This window comes from Zea mays, chromosome 3 (assembly GCF_902167145.1).
Source record: "Zea mays cultivar B73 chromosome 3, Zm-B73-REFERENCE-NAM-5.0, whole genome shotgun sequence".
In the NCBI taxonomy this organism is placed as follows: Eukaryota; Viridiplantae; Streptophyta; class Magnoliopsida; order Poales; family Poaceae; genus Zea; species Zea mays.
In genome coordinates, this window is record NC_050098.1 from 148,592,025 (window position 1) to 148,611,539 (window position 19,515).

Genomic DNA, 19,515 nt, shown 5'->3' on the forward strand with positions numbered 1-19,515 from the left:
CATATCGTCCAAGTAGTTGACTTGAGTCCCAATGGGTGTCGTGTTACGTGAAACGACGTCAGCCGCCTAACTTGTTTCCAGACGATTTGAATTGCTTATTGAATATTTGCGGCTGTTCAATGACCGTGGCAGGAAATGAGCGATTGCCTTCTTCCTCTATAAATAGAGCGCTTGCTTCACTGGCGCTTCACACATCTCTCTGCCGTTTGTTGCTTATTCTCCTCTTTTCTCTTCTCTTCTACTCCACCATGGGCAAGAGCAAGAAAGGCGGAAGTTCGTCGCACCATTCCGGCGACAAGCGGAAGCGCGAGCCGACCCATCCCTCGGAGGACTTCGGCGATTCCGAGTACTCGGAGGAGGAGTTTTCCTCTGAGTCCAAGGGGTCGCCAGTCTACACCTCTCCCCCGGCATCGTCCGATGACTCAGACGATTCCCAGGGGATCGCCTCCGAGGTGTGGACATACATCCGGGCCGTCGAGCGCTCCAGGCTCGAGGGCTCCGATGAGTCGGAGGTCTCCTCGGGCGAGGAGAACTCCTCTGACTCGTCCGAGGAGGGGAGCGATGATGAGGGCGACGGCGACGATGGAGGCGACAGTGATGGTGACGGCGACGGCGGCAAGGGCGACGGCAAGGGCGACGACAAGAGCAGCAGCGGCAGCAGCAAGGCCAGTGGCAAAGCGCCACTGGCTTAGATATTAGTATAGATAAATAGTAGTAGAAGTAGTATTAGTGGAATAATGTAGTAGTAGTTAGTAGTATAGTGTAGTGTAGGTAGTAATGTAATGTAGTAATGTATCGAAAAATGGGAAGAAGATCGGCTCATAATGAGCCGGCCTTTAAGTTTGTGGGAGGACTTCCCCTTTTATATAATGAGGAAAACTTTGGCTTGTTCTGTGCACATCTCTTGCCTTTCCATCGTTCCTTTATAGTCGATCGACAACTTGTATTTGTGCCCAACACAACCGTTATTCTCAGAGATAACGCTCGAGTAACGACTTGTAATTGCTGTGTCGTATTTGATTCTGCCTGCATTTATGTAGATAAAGAATGGCTGAGTTACTGCCGGTGTCTTCAGAGGTGACAACCGAATGGTTCCTGGCGACATCAACGTTTTAGATTGTAACAGCCGAGTCATGTTGAGCCACATCGGCGTTTTAAAAGTAACAGCCGAGTGGTGCTTGGCGATGTCAGCGTTTTAGAGGTAACAACCGAGTCATATCGAGCCACGTCGGTGTTTTAGAAATAACGACCGAGTGATGACTGGCGACGTCGGCGTTTTAGAGATAATAGCCGAGTCATATCGAGCCACGTTGGCGTTTTAGAAATAACGACCGAGTGATGACTGGCGACGTCAGCGTTTTAGAGGTAACATCCGAGTCATATCGAGCCACGTCAGCGTTTTAGAAATAACGACCGAGTGATGACTAAGCACTTTTTAGAAACGGTGTCTGACCCGGGAAAACCCTATTTGTATCACGTCACCGCACGCCTCTGCGTTCTAAGCCCTAGCCTCACTTTTTTGTCTCCGAACCTCCTCTGTCTCCCTTTGATTTCGCTTCCGCTCAGTCCGCCGACGAGATTCCGATGGCGCCCAAGCGGAAGAATCAAAATTTTGCTGCTATGGTCATTCCTCCAATCGATCTCAACAGTCAGTTGCCTTTCGCAGGTAATCATATGTCTGTTGTTTCCGAGTCGGATCTTCTCCACCTTATTGCTGTCGGAGTTCTTCCTCCGAAGGAGCTTTGGTGGATTTGCCGTGGGATTACTGTCCCGACAGAGGATACCCACGAGTCTGTTGTTTACATCCCTTTTCTTATCTGCGGCCTTGCTCTTCCCATTTCTCCCTTCTTTTGCGGTCTCCTTGACTTTTACAATCTGAATCTGACTCACCTGAATCCCAACTCTATTCTGCAAATTTCCGTCTTAGTTCATCTGTGCGAGGCCTACCTTTGAATTCTTCCTCACTTCGGTTTGTGGAAGTATTTGTATCACTGTCGTCCTGGGATGGCTGGGGGGCAGCACCAGCTCGTGGGCGGTGTGAGTCTAGAGATGCGTCGTGGGAGGAAAACAGAATACCTTGACATCTCACTTAAGGATAGCATTAAAGGATGACACTTAGAGTGGTTCATTGTGGAAAACCATGGCAAGTCCCTCCCCCCTCGGTCAGGGAGACAACCAGATGTTCGCACTCCAAGTTGGATTGAGTCTCCTACAGCCTTGGACATAACAGAAGCCAAGATTCTGCTTGCTGAAATTTGTTTGTTGAAGGAGAAAGGTCTAACAGATGAAGCTGTGGTTGCAGACTTTGTTTTTAAGAATATTCAGCCACTGAAGGACAGGGCATATCCGACTTATTTGTACAGTGGTGTTACCAACTCAACCCGGGTTACCAACAAGAGGATTCCTGCTGTGGATTTGGTGAGCCGACTGGAGATGATCTTGAGGGGAAAAGTATCAAATATTGGTGCTCCTGTTGCATATTCTGCTTGGAATCTGCCACCTTCTAAGTCCTTTTTCGATTTTGTGTCCAATCCTCCTGTCGGTGATAGTGGTTTGGGTCTTAGAGTGTGACCCTCTCTTGAAGATATTGAGGTCCCGATTGCTTCACTTGGTGATCTTCCCAATGATGAGAGGCAAGTTCACTTTGAGATGCATACGAGTCCAGGTGATGCAGAGATGAGTGCTATGCTGGACATGTTGGCTGGGGATTCTTGTAACTCGGTCCCTGTTGAAACAATGGTTGTTGCAACTATCCCAGAGCTTGAAGAAACCGTGGACACTCGAAGGCCTAAGGGTACTTGCCCGAAACGTCTCCGCCAGGTCAGTTATCCAACTGCACCTACCGAGGGGAAGAAAAAGAAAAAGAGATGGCTTCGGCGAGTGTCGTGTTTGGACCAGGATGCTGGCCCTTCTGCTCCTGCTGCTGAAGAAGTACCGGTGGAACTCTTTACTGGAGCTGATCCCAATGGGTGTGACCCTGCTGATGCTGATCTCAATGGGTGTGACCCTGCCAGAGTTGAACCCAATGGGTGTGACCCTGTTGATGCTGATCCCAATGGGTGTGACCCTGCCAGAGCTGATCCCAATGGGTGTGTCCCTATGCCGTTTATTGTCCGTATTGTTGACGAGGACGAAGAAGAAGAAGAGGAAGTCCCATTAATTCGGAAGAACAGTCGATGTTATAGAGTCAGTGGGGGGAGTAGCGATATTCGTTCTCCGACTCTGTCTGCTCTTGTTGGTCTGCAAGAATTATCCATAGCAAATTTTGATCAAGCTCTCGAGGATGTTGTTCTGGAAGATCTGCTGTCAGAGCCAACTGATGGTGATATGATGGATGTCTGCTCTGACACTCCAGATGTGGGATTAGAGGTATCCCGGGCAGCGTCTCGTGCATCGTCGACCTTGGAAGGCGGTCTTCGGAGCCAAGAGGTTGGTCAAGGTCGCTCAATTCCCATGGAGGTGATTGAGAATCCTTTAGCCTTAGAGGTGGCTGTTGAAGAGAACCCAGTCCTCAGGGGTGGTGTTGGTGGTTGCCCAGCCCCCGAGGGTGTTGCCGGTAATGATCCGGCTCGAGTGGGTAGCGCAAGCTGCAACCCAGCCCCCGAGGGTGTTGCCGGTGATGATCTGGCTCCAATGGGTAGTGCGGGCTGCAACCCAGCCCCCGAGGGTGTCCGAGCGGGCTCCCCTTCTCATACCTCCATGGATGTCCACGTCGGGTCTTCTCCACCACACTCTGGTGGCATAATAGTAGTGCATGCTTCAGATGATGGAGTCGCCTTAGAGGTCGGCGTACCGGATGCTGGGGTTCTGATGCCTGCTAGTGGTGTTGAATTAATCCCTGGCGATGTTCTTCAGACTGCCCCGGTTGATATTCCTTCGTCGAGCCACCACCTAGCTTCTTGTGACTTGGGATTTCCTTCGTTCTTTTCTAATCTTCAGGTAATTTGGCTTTTTCTGTTCTGGCAATACTCCTTGCAAATTACTGTCTTCGTACTCATTTGCTCTTAATATCAGGCTCTGGTCGACGAGATGGCTGGTCAATTGAGATCACAAGGTGCTTCTATCCCGGAAGGAGCTCTGTCTCTGACGCAATGGAATCTGTTGCTGCTTCAGAAGCAGATATCTGATCTAAAATTGTCAAATGCTGGTTAGTGTCTTTGTTTCTTCCTTGGCTGATTGATTAGTCTGTTTTTAACTGTGTGTCCTTCTTCGACTATTTTTTATTAGATATGGCTCAGCGGTACTCTGAACTCGAGGGGAAGTATTCCCAAGGCCAGATTGACCTGGCTTGGGTTTCTACTTCTTTGGACGATGCCAATTCTTTGAATTCCTCTCTTAGCGCTCAGCTTGACTCTGAAAGGGCGGCTAACGAGGTAAGCTTACTTGACTTTCTCTACTGTGTTTTTACTGCTTACTGAATACTTGAGAGCTGATTCTTGTCTGTAGGAGGAGAAACGGGTACTTGCGGCCTCTCGCGATAACCTTGATAGGTTGTATCGTGACGCCAGCAATTCTCTGACTATCTTGGAGAGGAGTCACATTTTTACCATGGCAGATTTGGATCATCACCGTCACGAGTTGCAAGTATCACAGGATGAGGTCCTGCGTCTTAGGCAGTTGGTGTCGAGCAAAGACTCTATCATCAAGGATCTGCGCGCCTCCAAGAGATCAGTCGTCCAGGAGCTAGAAATCGCTCGACTGGCTACCAAGGTTGCCGAAGACAACTCCACCATTCTGAAAACTCAGTGCGACAAGGCTATGGATAAAGCCATTCACGCGGGGCAGATCTTGATGAGAAGGTCGGGCGTGGTTGTTCCTAATGATATAGTTGCCGATGTCAAAGCTGCTACTGACTCCTCGAGTCGCCCTTCTTCGTCGGTTGCTCCTGAGAAAGACATTGCCAAGTAGGAATACTGAATACATTCATGGACTATATGTGTATGTGATCAATGTTCCCGAATACTATGTTAGAATGTGTTCTTGGTACTGAATGCTATTTTTGTTTTTCTGTTGTTGGAATTCAACAATTGTTATGATTGCAGAAGTAAATGTAGTGTGCTGGTTTCGAAGCTTTTTCCTGTTTTATGCTAATTGATTAGCTAGTGAGGCATAGATATCGCCATAAGATGAGTGATCGTAAGCATGTTATACTAGGTCGAGTAGGCGTGAGCATGTTGCACCGTCTTAAGTCATGGCTGACTTAAGCCGATTGCTCCGTTAGTAGGGTATAGTGGTCACCCTAAGTCGAGTAAGCGTGAGCATGTTGCACTGTCTTAAGTCATCGCCAACTTAAGCCGATTGCTCCGTTAGTAGGGTATAGTGGTCACCCTAAGTTGAGTAAGCGTGAGCATGTTTCACCGTCTTAAGTCATCGCCAACTTAAGCCGATTGCTCCGTTAGTAGGGTATAATGGTCACCCTAAGTCGAATAGCGTGAGCATGTTGCACCGTCTTAAGTCATTGCCGACTTAAGCCGATTGCTCTGTTAGTAGGGTATAGTGGTCACCCTAAGTTGAGTAAGTGTGAGCATGTTACACCGTCTTAAGTCATCGCCAACTTAAGCCGATTGCTCCATTAGTAGGGTATAGTGGTCACCCTAAGTCGAGTAAGCGTGCAAATTGGTAATAAATAGTTCGAGTACCCTTGAGAATGAGATCTTTTTATTGATGATGTATTTTCCGATTACAAAATATAATGCTGCCCCGATAGCTTTTGAAATCTAGCTAGGGGTAAAACTTCCTGAGATGCTCTATATTCCATGAATTCCCTATTTCCGTGCCATCCATCTGAGTAAGCCGATATGATCCTGGCCAAGTGACTTCTGCTACCATGAATGGCCCTTCCCATAGTGGGACAATTTGTGTCGGCCTTCCCCCGTTAGAATTCGGCGAAGGACCAAGTCTCCCACTGCGAAGGATCAATGTCGTATGGCCTTATCATGATAGCGCCTCAGGGTTTGCTGGTATCTAGCTGACTGAATTACTGTATTCAATCGTTCTTCTTCTGATATGTCAATATCCTCTAGTCTGGTAGCTTCTGCCTCAGCTATGTTTTCGAAGACCAGCCTTGGTGCCCCAAACCTGAGGTCGGCAGGTAGCACGACCTCCGATCCACAGACCATGAAAAAGGGAGTGTTTCCATGCAAGGCTCGACTAGGTTGAGTTCTTAGGCTCCAAACCACATACGGTAACTCTCTGATCCACTTTCCTGCGAACTTTTCATTCTTGTCGAAGACCTTCTTCCTGAGTGCTTCCAATATCATTCCATTAGCCCTTTCTACCTGACCGTTGGCTCTTGGGTGTGCTACTGACGCATATTTGATCTGGATGCTTCTTTGTTCGCAGAGATCAAAGAATTCAGAGCTAGTGAAATTGGATCCCAAGTCAGTTATAATGCTATTCGGTATTCCAAACCTGAATATTATATCTTGTATGAATTCCACTGCCTTAGCTGAAGTCAGAGAAGCAATGGGTTTGTACTCTATCCATTTAGTGAATTTGTCAATGACAACCAACACGTGAGTGTGTCCTCCCTGAGCTTTCTTGAAGGGTCCAATCATGTCTAGTCCCCAGCACGCAAATGGCCATGTTACGAGTATGGTCTGCAGTTGCTGTGCTGGTAAATGTTGCTGCTTTGATAAGAATTGGCAAGCTTCACACCTCTGGACTAACTCGGCTGCATCACTCTTTGTTGTCGGCCAGTAGAAACCAGACCTGAAGACCTTCCCAACCAGAGTCCTGGATGCTGCGTGTATCCCGCACTGTCCGGCGTGGATCTCATCTAGCAGTTGCTTCCCAGTAACCGAAGGAATGCACTTCATGAGGACTCCTGCTGCGCCTCTTCTGTACAGTGTATCCCCAATGAGGGTGTAGTGGGCTGACTGTCTTGCGATGCGTTCTGTTGCAGCTTTATCATCCGGTTCTTCTTCGTTCTTTATGTATCTGATGATGGGCTCTCTCCAGTCATTAGAGTCTGACTCTGGCTGGCTCAAAACATTGCACTCTTCTGCCCATCTAAGGAAATACTCGGGCATGGTACTTCTTGGACGAAAACTCCAGGTGGGACCTGGGTCCGACTGGATCCTAGTTTCGACAACGCGTCTGCTGTCGCGTTGCGATCTCTTTCCACATGATGAAATTTCAGCCCTTCAAATTTGTCTTCCAGCTTTCGGACGGCTGTGCAGTACTTGCCCATAGAGTCATTCGAGCAATCCCATTCTTTATTTATCTAACTTATGACCACCAGTGAATCTCCGTATACCATCAACCTCTTAATGCCCAACGATATGGCAATGTTCAATCCGTGGATCAAAGCTTCATATTCTGCTACATTATTGGATGCTGAGAATAACAACTGAAGAGCATATTTGAGTTGTTCACCTCTAGGTGCAATGAGAAGGATCCCTGCGCCTGCCCCCTGCATCTTCAGCGAGCCATCAAAATACATCTGCCATACTTCTGCAGTCTTCGGGTTATCTGGTACTTGTTGCTCGGTCCACTCTGATACGAAGTCAACTAGTGCTTGAGTCTTTATTACAGTGCGAGGCCGAAACTCAATGTCGTGAGATCCCAGCTCGCATGCCCACTTGACTATTCTTCCGATGGCTTCTTTGTTGTGGAGAATATCCCCTATTGGAAATCCAGTGACTACTATGACTTTGTGGTCGTCAAAGTAGTGACGGAGCTTGCGCGCAGTTAGAAGTACTGCATACAATAGTTTTTGAACTTGAGGATATTTCTTCTTTAAGGGTCCCAGAACTCCACTGATGAAATAGATGGGATGTTGTACTGGATATGCATGTCCTTCTTCTGCTCGCTCGACTACCAACGCGGTGCTCACCACGTGAGTCGTGCAAGAGATGTACAACAACAGATCTTCGGCCGGCTGACTCGGCGTGGCTTGGCGTGGCGGCTTTAACACTAGCGGTGTTGTCAGGAACTTTTTTAGTGCATCAAGGGCTTCCTGAGCTTCTGAGGTCCACTAGAACTTGTCTACCTTCTTGAGAAATTTGTAGAACGGTAGGCCTTTTTCTCCTAGCCTTGATATGAACCTGCTCAAAGCTGCCATGCATCCAGTAAGCCTCTGTACTTTCTTCTGCGATCGTGGTGCTTCCATTCTCATGATAGCTTCAATTTGTCTTCGGGTTGGCTTCAATTCCTCGGTGGCTAACAATGAATCCGAGCAATTTTCCTACTGGTACTCCAAAGACACATTTTTCTGGGTTAAGCTTCCACCGATATCGCCGTAGACTGTTGAAGACCAGTTGCAAATCTTCAATGAAGTTTTCTGAGTTTTCTGTCTTGATCACCACGTCATCCACATAAGCTTCTACACGCTTGCCCCAGTGATCGGCTAAGCATGTCTGAATGGCTCTCTGGTAAGTCGCTCCAGCGTTTTTGAGGCCAAACGACATGGAGGTATAGCAGAAAGCTCCAAACGAGGTGATGAATGCAGTTTTTTCCTCATCTTCTTTTGCCAGGCTGATCTGATGGTACCCAGAGTAGCAATCCAAGAAGGACAACATAGAACACCCGGCGGTTGAGTCTACCACCTGGTCTATTCTAGGAAGTCCGAAGGGATCCTTCGGACAATGCTTGTTGAGATTCGTATAGTCGACGCACATGCGCCAATCCACTTTATTCTTTTTTAGTACAAGAACAGGATTTGCTAACCACTCAGGATGCGGTACTTCTCTAATGAACCCTGCTGCGACTAAGCGAGCTAGCTCGGCATTAATAGCTTCTCTCTTGTTGGGCGTGAAACGACGCAACTTTTGTTGTATCGGCCTCGCCTGGGGATAGACCTTCAGTTTGTGCTCGGTCAGTTCTCTTGGGACTCCCGACATATACGCAGGTTGCCATGCAAATACGTCTCGGTTATCTTGCAGAAACTAGACGAGCGCACTTTCCTATTTGTCATCCAGGCTGGAGCTGATGATGGCAGTATTGCGTTCATCAGCGAACCCGAGGTTGATTCTCTTGGTTTCCTCAATCGGCCGCATAGAGGTCACAACTTGAGCTTCATTTGCAGGTACTGTGAGGTCCTCCTCAGGCTTTGAGTTCACCTGCGCAGAAGAAGTCGTCGATGGTTTGGTGGTGAGGGCTGCCTGAATGGCCACTCGAAAGCACTCTACGGTGCCTTGGAAGTCAGCGCACACAGTGATGATTCCTTGTGGTCCAGGCATCTTCAATATCATGTACGTATAATGCGGGATGGCTATGAACTTCGCCAATCCAGGCCTGCCAATGATGGCGTTGTATCTGCAGTCAAAGCTTGCCACCTCGAACTTCAGGAACTCGGTTCTGTAGTTTTCCGGGGTTCTGATGGTGACCGACATGTAGATGTGTCCGAGTGGATATTCTTCTTCAGTCGGCACGATGCCGAAGAAAGGAGTGTCTGACTCATGGAGCTCTTTGAGTGCGACTCCCAAGCCTTGAAGTGTCCGGGGGAAGGTGACGTTGATGCTGCTTCCCTCCATCCACTAACACCTTCTTTACCCTGCTCTCTCGGATCACCGGATCGACGAGGAGCGGGTACTTGCCCGGATGATCGAAGTTGAGCCACTGATCCACCCGAGTGAAGGTGATCGGGTGTTCGGACCATCGATACGGGGCGGGAGGACCGGTGGCCGCCACCGGTATCTGACGGTCGTTGAGCTTCTGCTGCCTCTTACTTTTTTGCGACCCATGTCCGCCGAAGATGATGTTGACTTCTCCGTCGACGTGCGGGAATGCTCCGCCTCCTCCCCCTTCCTACTGTTGAGGCTGTCGAGGTTCTCCGGGTCCTCCTCGTGGTGGGGGAGGTGGTAGAGGTTGGAAGGGTCGGCCGTTCCCGATGGAGTGCTTGAAGTCTCTGCAGTTCCGAAGGGTGTGGCGCATGTCCTTGTGGTACGGGCACTAGGCGTCGAGGATGTCGTCCAATGTACGTTCGCCTCCACGGGGTGCTCCTCGGGCGCGAGAGGCGGGTGGTCCGGCGGCATGGACTTCGCGAGGCCTCTTCTCCCAACGCTTGTTGGGTTGTTGGTTCGCGTTGCGTCGCGGTGCCGTCGGTGTAGGCTTTGCTCCTCCGATGAGGTCCTGAGCTCGTTCGTCGGCGGTGATGTGGAGGTCCGCTTCCCGGAATAGCTCCTCGGAGGTAGTCGGCGCCTCTTGCTGTATGGCTCGGACGAAGGCCGAGTCATTAGATCCCCGATAGAAGTCCTCGATTACTGCTGCTTCCGCAACCTTGGGGATACGATTTCTCATGGTTTGAAACCTTTTGGGGTACGACCGGAGAGTCTCATCCCCTCGGCGCTTGATGGATTTGAGGTCCCATGGCTGCACCAGCTTGTCGGAGAGAGATTGGAAGTTGGCGATGAAGCACCGATTGAAGTCGCTCCAGTCGTCGATGTAGTGTCGGGGTAAGTGTCGTAGCCATTGCAGCGCATCTTGCCCGAGGACGATGGGTAAGTATGCAGTCATCACGTCTTCAGTTGCCCCAGCGGCTCGGGCAGCGGTGGTATAGACGGCCAACCAGCCTCCCAGGTCCAGCTTAGGCTCGTACTTGTCGACGTTGGAGACTTTGAAGTTAGGGGGCCACTGAATGGCCCTAAGACGTGGAGTGAGCGCCGATACTCCACATGTGTCCTCCTATCGTCGATGATGATGTCGGTTTTAGGGAGGGGAGTTGTCAACGTGGTGCCTTGACCATCCCTGGGTCGTGCCGCTGGTTGAAGCTGTTGCCGACTCAACTCTAGTGGTCTGACTTCGCGCAGGGATGTCGTGATCTCGATCATACTCTTCTCGGCGCTGAATCTCGTTCTCGTGTTGTCGTTCGTGCGAAGCATTGATGGAGCTCCATGCATCCCGCCGACTGTTGATGGCGTGTCGTAGATCGCTCGAAGGATGAGCGAGAGGCAGAAGATGATTAGCTGCCCGAGTGAGAAGCCGCCGATAGCCCTCGGCGTCCGGAGTCCGGGGGAGGCCATCGGCTATCCGAGCCAACACTCCACCGACCTTGCTCGATGTGTTCATGGCTTGAGCGAAGTCGGGGTTCAGGTTCCGTCCGAGAAGAGGGTTTTCTCTATGTTGTCTCGCCTCCTGTTCGGCCTGCTCTTGAGCTTGCCGACGATCATGTCGTCGGGAATTTCTTCTTTACCTGAAGACCCATTCTTCTGAAGTTTCTCCCACCTCCGAGATCTCGTCTCGTGACACAGGCTGCGCCGGGTCCCGCTCTCCAGCTTCATGATGTCGCCGGATATTTCAGCGTCGGTTCCTTCGTCGGCGAGATTCCCGTTGAAGAGGTTCCTCCCCCGGCGCGGTTGGTTCATCGTCGAAGATGGGGGTCGATTCCACTCTTCCCCCGATGAAGAGGACATCGGGGTAGAATGGAACCGTCGTAGTGACAAGCTTCTTTCTGTTCTCCTTTGAGGGCGGAGGTACCAGAAGAGCAGCTTGACGAGCCTTCACCTTGTTTACTTCCTTTTTCCTTGTGATCCGTGTTCATTTTTCCGTACAGGAGGTGGACAGCGAGGTTCTCTGGGTAGACGAATCCTCTACTCCTGGCTTGCAGGAGGTAGTCTTTGCTCGGAGCGCTGGAGGTTGCGCTTTTTCCTGCTTCGCTCTGGCTTTCCCGGAGATTGTTGAGGAAGGTTTTCTCTCCGGTGGATCCGCGATTCAATGTAGAGTTCCCTCTTCATCTACCACGGATGAGATGGTTCCAAAGCAGAACACGGATCCAGGGCGGAGGATGATCTTGTGCTGGAAAGTGATGGCCATTGAGCTAGCTTGGATCACTGACACACCCCCTACCTGGCGCGCCAGCTGTCGGTGTTTTGGGTCTGACCGCACAACCAGGGTTGCCCCTCGAGGTGATTTTTGGAGTAGGACGGTGTTACTGACTGTAGCTCGATGGTTCGTTCCAGATGCACGAGAGACAGTAGACAATCTTGTACATGTTCGGGCCGCTTTGAGATGCGTAACACCCTACGTCCTGGTGTGGATCTTTTATGTGGTGGGTTACAGGGGAGTTCTCTAGTACGAGAGATGCTAGAGAGCTAAGTAGATGGCTAATGAGTGAGTTGTGTTCAAGGGGGTGCCCCCTAGGCCTTATATACTCGACCGTGGGGCATTACATGCGGATATGATAACAACGTGAGCCTAAGTAATAGTGAACCGACTGAGCTTATCTGCCTATTATTCTACCGACTTATCATCATTCAGCTCCGACGCCTGAGGTCGCAGCGCGGGAGAATCGGATCACTGCTGTGAATAATGCTTGAATTCATTGGGCCGCTTGGGCTTGAGTTGATCCAATCTTGCGCCGATCCATTCTGCCAGACATTGCTCCCTAGGCCCAAGAAGGGATGACCTTGCGAAACAATGGGCCCAAGGCCTTTTGCGAGGTCTTCTAGCCTTCTAGTGGACCCGGGGGATATCTGTCCCCACAGGGTCCACTTACAATAGTGGGGTAAATTTGAATGTTTTAATCTCCCTCATTTTTTACAAAACTAGCCGAGTCTCAAGCAACCAGGCACGACATTTGCGTGTTCTTGCCAATCTGTCACTATCATTTTCTCATACCCTAAATCTTTCTTTGGAAACCTTACTTCCTCAAAGCTTTTCCCTTATCATCTTCGGAGTTTCTGAAATGACTGGAGAGGGAAAGGGTGACGAGCTCGTGTTGGTGAAATACTATGATGCGGCAGAGAAGATCCAAGATGAAAAGATTATTGAAGAAATCATGGTTAGCCTATATGATGATTCTGATGGTATCGAAGAATTCAACTTTGAAGAGGATAATGCATATGTCGAAGATCGGCCATCCCGCGGTATCTCCGGTGGTTGGAGTTCCTGATAGTCTTCGACGATGCGACCACTCGGACAAGATCCCGCATCCCGGACCTACCCCTTTATCATCGAGCTAATCATAACCTCAAAGTGCCTATCCAAGGTGCTAATGAATAGGGGGAGCAACCTCAACATCATGTATGTTGAGACCCTCGACGACCTAGGGATCGCACGCCCCACGTTGCGCCCCATCTCAGCATCGTTCCACACCATCATCCTAGGCCACCAGTCCTACCCGCTTGGGTGAATCTCTTTGCCCGTCTAAAAGTCGCCTAGAGGGAGGTGAATAGGCGAAACCTGAAAATTATAACTTTAAACCCGGACTTGATCCCTCGATTAGCAGTTAGAACAAGATGAACAATTATCGGAGTATAAAACTAAGTCCTTTGCTTGCAAAGAGTATTGCTTTCAAAGAATGTGGAATTAACACAAAGCAACACAATTAAAATATCTATGAAGAATAAATCAAGAGGGCTTAGATAAGAAGAGGAATAACACAAGTTCTTCCTTGCAAGGCGTTGCTTTTAAATATGAGAAGCAACACAAAGTAATATCAACAAAGAATAGTGCAAGAGAACTTAGAGAGGGAGAAGACAAACAAATCACAAGCAATAAACACAAGTGACACGGGTGATTTGTTTTCTCGAGGATCGGTTCACCAAGAACCTAATCCCCGTTGAGGAGTCCACTAAGGACGGGTCTTTTTCAATCCTTCCCTCTTTCCAATGGTCACCAAGACCGGCGAGTGTTCCTTCTTCTTTGTCAACAAAAGACTGAAGTCTCCGCAAGGCCAACCACAAAGATAAGGGGCTCTTGCTAGCTTTACAATGAATGAGAGTCAAAACTTCATGCTAAAATGATCACAAGAGATAGCACACACTTTCTCTCAATGATTCTCACAAGGCACTATCACTAAACGCACACGAGTAGCTCTTTCTTGCTTGGTCTCTCTTTTGTGGCACTTGTGAGGCTTTGATGTGTATAGAAGTGTTGCTCTAGTAGATAGGAGTGAATACCCAACTCTTGTGTATGATATAGATCAATGAATATTATGAATGGGCTGGTTGGGGTGGCTTTTATAGCCATCAACCACCCATGTAGTCGTTGGGGCGCATCTGCCAGAAACTGCACTGGCGGACGGTCCACGGCTAGGGCCCGGACGGTCCGCGATCCTCCAACGGTCGATTCTGACATCTCCAACGGATACGCTTGATAGATCAATGGCTAGATCAGTGGCTATCTGCCTTGGTGACACCATGTAGACGGTCCGCCCTTGTTCTCGGACGGTCCGCACCAGCTCTAAAATTCCTTTTGCTCAACTTGTCACCTTCGGGCTGAACTAGGTCTTGCATTGTGAACGGTCCGTGAATTATAGACGGATAGTCCATACTGAATAGCTGGACGATCCTCGGTTTAGTCGGACTATCCACGATTTACAATTCCTGGCCGAAGTCAAAACGGTGTCGCGGACGGTCCACCAGAAGGGGTCGGACGGTCCGCACTTGACGATTTCAGAACTTGAGTTTATGACTTCCCGTTGATCTTTGCACAATCTTCTCCAAGTTGCTTTGGCTAAACTTGAGAGAGATCCTATGACTTAGACAAACATCTCAAGTGGCTTTCCATCTAGTCTAAGTCATGGATCATGAACATTTTGATTCTTTAACTCATATTTCTTCTTTTGCTCAAACTTGCTCCAAAATAGTGATATGTTGATTTCGAGCTGTCCAACCTTTCTAGAAGTGTTGAATAGGTTCCTCAGGGTATTTAGAACTTATCCAAAGAGTAGAACTCTTGGTAGTTCATCTATTCCATGTTTTACCCCTATTTGGTTAGATCTGAGCTGATTGCGACTTAGAGACTAAATTGTTGAACTTATGAACCTGTGAATTAAAGACTAGGCAAACTAGTTAGTATGAATGATTGTGATGGTAATCAAGCACCAAAATATAAAAATGGTTTAAGACCATTTCCTTTTCACCGTCACATTCGGTGACTCACGCAACTTCCGCATCAAACGACTATAGTTCAAGGTGTTGGACTTTTTAGGGTCCTACAATGCCATTCTCGAGAGGTCGTGTTATGCCAATTTCATGGTCGTCCACAACTACATGTACTTTGTCACACCCGGTTTTGGAAAGGCAAACCGGATGCGAACCATGTATGTGCCAGGATCAGAAATTCACGTACACATCGATTACATAATTGGACATCATCACACATTGCTCAAAAATAATAACGGAAATAAGTACTTTATTACATCACGATGTCCATAACATCCACAAAGTCATTAACTTAAACCATACTCAAAGTGCTGAATGGAACGTAGTACGATAAGGCCTTCACAGAAAGTTGACTCGGGTTCGCCACTAATCTATTCTAGAACTCGTCGATGTCCTGAAACTCCTGAAAGTCCTCCATGTTTCATTCATCTTCTTCTGAGCACTGGTTGCAATGGGGACAACCTGGTGTTTGGTGTTTTAAAGCAAGGGTGAGTACACATCAACATACTCAGCAAATGTCCTATTTATCTAAAGTGGACTAGTTGTATGTGGGGTTAAGCTCAGAGCAGTTGCTTTTAGTTGGACAGGTATTTATTACTAGTAGAGAGCCAAGTTTTAGTAATAATCCCAAGTTATTAACCTAGATAGTAGTCCCTCCAAGAGGAAATACGAGAATCCATAATTATAATCATAATCATTAAACATCACCATAAACGTATCCAGAGTAACTCTAATCAAAGGAGCTGCCAAGGCTACTCATAACCGTGAGCACAACTGATATACCAGTTTCTAACACTCTGCAGAGGTTGCACACTTTACCCATGAGTCGTGATCCCTCTCCAGCCTGGGTTTGCAAGACTCGATCTTCACTACTGAGGTGAATGGCCAGAGATTCACTATGTAGCCTTTACAAAGATTCCCTATAGGTCATAGCCGCCCGTTAGGTTTCTACAGTTTCATAAACACAGTACCTCTCCCCATAGGAAGGGTGACTAACAAAAGCAACACGAAAGAACCTCTGCACACAGCCTTGGCAGAGCAAGTACTGTATCCGGATCCCATTGACGACACGACGGCGAAGCCGACTACACCTCAAGTTCCTCTAATTAATCAACTAAGGGCATCCCATACCACCCTCATGGTTGTACTGTTTTCCTGGGTGGTCATCCAACGAACAGGTCCTTACGGAGAGGTACTCGGGAAACAGTCCGAGTCCCCTAGAGTATCACAAGTTCATCATCATATCCAGAATAACATCATCGTATCATAAATATTTTCATCATGTTCATTGATTAAAGTAAAATAATAGCATGATACTAATCATAGTAACCAATTCCCAAATGATAACTAAGGACAGGAAAAATAGAACACTAGCCAATCCTTAGGTTGATCATAGTAAGCGGGACAATGAATTATAAAGTAAGTAGGACATAGTGGGTCGGAGAACACTTGCCTTCACCAGGTTGCTGCTCAGGTAAGTCTCCTGCAACACACTCGAGAACCATGGACTGCTCGTTGTCTACGCAAAGCAATCATTCATTCAACACACTTGGAGAATAACCAAAAAGAACAGTACACCAAACATATGCAACAGAGTGAACACATGTTTAATAAAAGGGTAAAGACACATATGTGCCAATATTGGTTTTGGGGTAGGTTACTATGCCAAGTGATTTACTGGTTTCTAACTAAGTCTATCTTAGTAAATTACTGACTTAAATAAACTTATTCTAGGGATGGGATCATACATTAAATGGGATTAGGTCTACAAAGTTAAGCACTTGAATATTCATTAGGGCTTTCATCTTTATTTTATTTCTAATAGGGTTTCCATAGTCTTACCCTAACCTAGAGACCAACCATAAAATTGAGACATGGAAACAGTGAATGAACATAATTTAAATAGATAGAAAATAACATAATGAACATTTTGCAATTTGAACCGTCCAATTTGGAGTTCATATGCAAAAGTTATGAACTTTGGAAGTTTTAGAATTCAAAATGTGACACCCCAGTGTCACCCAGGGTTTCTATCAGTGCTAACCCAAGGATCAACATTTTATGTGAACCAAATTAAGCATGAAGCATCAAATTTACTTAAGAATAAAGGATCCACAAAGTTTATACTTAAAAGCATCATGTTCAAAACAAATGGGTTTTTCAAAAAGGCAAAATGTGCAACCCCAACAAAAACCCTAATTGAGCTCTATGAACAAAATTCAAGAAAATGGGGAAAAGAGTATGAAAATTTAGAATCATGGCTTGGGCCAATTATAAACATTGAAGTATATTTAATAAGCAACAATAAAGATTGAGGAAGCTTGGCCAAAATAATTTAAATAAAACCCCAAGCAAGCTTCTCATGTGGGGACTCAATAGGGAATTCTGAATTTCAGAATTCTGAATTTCAGACCTTGAGCCAAAGATCAAGCGTGTTCACCTTGATCCCTAACTCAAATCCTAATGGCCCCATTAACAAAAATGTGCATAACTAACCCCTCTATCGCATGCCAGAAGATGGCATTGGGACGCGAGCCCTCGACACGACAAAACCCTGGATTTGCCTCGGGTTTGAGTAGGGAGACAGACCGGATTTCTGGGCTCCAAATCTCTGCAACCAGTAGGCAAAATCCTATGACCCTCACACAAGATCGGTAGCTTGTAGGGAGGAGAAGAGGTTTTGTGCACTGACCAAGGCGAGAGCAGGCTCGGATGAGTGACCACACGCGCCAGAACTTGGGCAGAACGAACGGGCACACGTGTTCGACCCTGGTTGGCACGCCGTCGCTCGCCCAACCCCGCGCGCGCTCGCCCCAGCGTTCAGTCAAGTCCGCGGTGCGCCCTTGCCCTCGGCCGTGCTCGCCCGCGCCTATAAAGCCTCCCCGGGCGTGCCTCACTTCACCCCGCGCTCACCACCGCCGGCCAGACACCCCTCCTTAGCTCCGGCGAGCTCTTTCCGCCCGCCATTGCCGCCAGAGCCTCGGCCACCGTGGCCAGCCCACTCCAGTCACCCCCAAGTCTCGCCAGTGCTTGGGGTAACTCCGCCATAGGCCCGTGAAGCTTTCCAAGCCCTCGGACCCGGCAGAACTTCACCGGAAGGCGAAGATCACCCTCGCCGGACTTCGGTCGCCCGCCCCTGCCCGTGGACCGAGTTCTCCGGTGAGCCATTCTTCAATTCCTCGCGCACACCCCTTCCTTGATCCCTGGTGAAGCTCTCTGACCCGTTTGATTGGTCAATTTCGCCCTGGATAGGCCGAACTCCTCGCCGCCGACGAGCTCCCTCGCCTGCGCACGCGGACCGGCCAACTCCGACCATCCCCGACGGCGACCCGCACATCGTCGTGACCGTCAGGACCTCCCCTACACCCTCGGCCACCTCACCGGAGCAATCTCGCCGCCGGTAAGCCCCTCCGCCCTTTCTTCCGCCACGGGTACTGTTTAATTTGGGGGAAGGACCTCAGGTTAGGATTAGAAGAACCCAAGGGGTTTTCTGAGATGTCAGTGACTCATTTGAATAGTAGCCCAGGGACTAGTCTGCAAGGAAAACTTAAAACACCCGCCAGGGACCCCGTTGCAAAGTAGTTTTCCATTTAATCATTTCTGTTTAACCTTTTTAATAAACAGAGAACTTAGAAAATTCATAACTGGATGAATTCTTAACCAAAAGTTGTCAAACCAATTTTGCTAAATTTTAAATATTATGAACTACCAATTAAAAATACTGAACTCTATGCTTTCTGTTCTAATTTTTAGAGTTTAAAATTAAAAACAGAAACTGACCAAACCTTGTTTAATTAAGAAAAATTAGTTTTGCTTCTGTGCTGAACCTAAGAAAAATTGTAGATGTTCAAACCCCATTTAAGCACTGTTTAAAAATAATAAGAACCACAGTATTGAAAAATTTAGTGTAGATATCCATTAAAAGACATTTCTGCCCAAAACTTAAGAAAATCAGAAAGGCATTAGAAATTAATGAACAGTGAGTGAAATTATTTTTCCTAGTTTGCTTAAGTAACAGAGAACCTAGGAAAAATAAAGGGACCTCTAGTCCAGATCAGTTTTAAAGTGAAATGTTTTATTTAGCATTATTCCAACTAGAAATCAATTATTAGAATTACAAAACCAGACCCAAAATTGATAATAAAAATCCAGTGGACTTGTAACCACCAAAACCCCACTGCAAAAATAATAAACACCCCAGCCCATCATTTTAAGTAGGGTAAATAAATATAATATGATAATGAGTCATATTCCAAATAAATCATGAATAACCCATAATAATGCAATAATGGGAAAATAAAATTTTGCTAGGTCAATAATGAGATATGCCACCAGATAAAAATGCAAACCCATTAGAAAGATGCAAAATAATACCTATTGCCAATATTTTATAAGAAAGGCCATTTAATCCAATTAATGCATACCACCCCTTAAGCAAAAAGATGCCAAACTTCAGAATGATTGCTCTTGCGCAAAATAAAAGCTAGGAAAAATCAGAAATCTGTTGTTTGATATTTTTCAAATATAGTGGTAGAAAGCACCCCTTTGGCTAGAAACTTTAGAAAATCCTAGTAAAATAATTAATAAGAACTAATGGCTAGAATTTTGTGCCAAGTCGTGTTATAACATCTAAATGCCAGCAAAAATAAGTCTTAGAGAATTACCTCCTATTAAATGATAGTTGTAG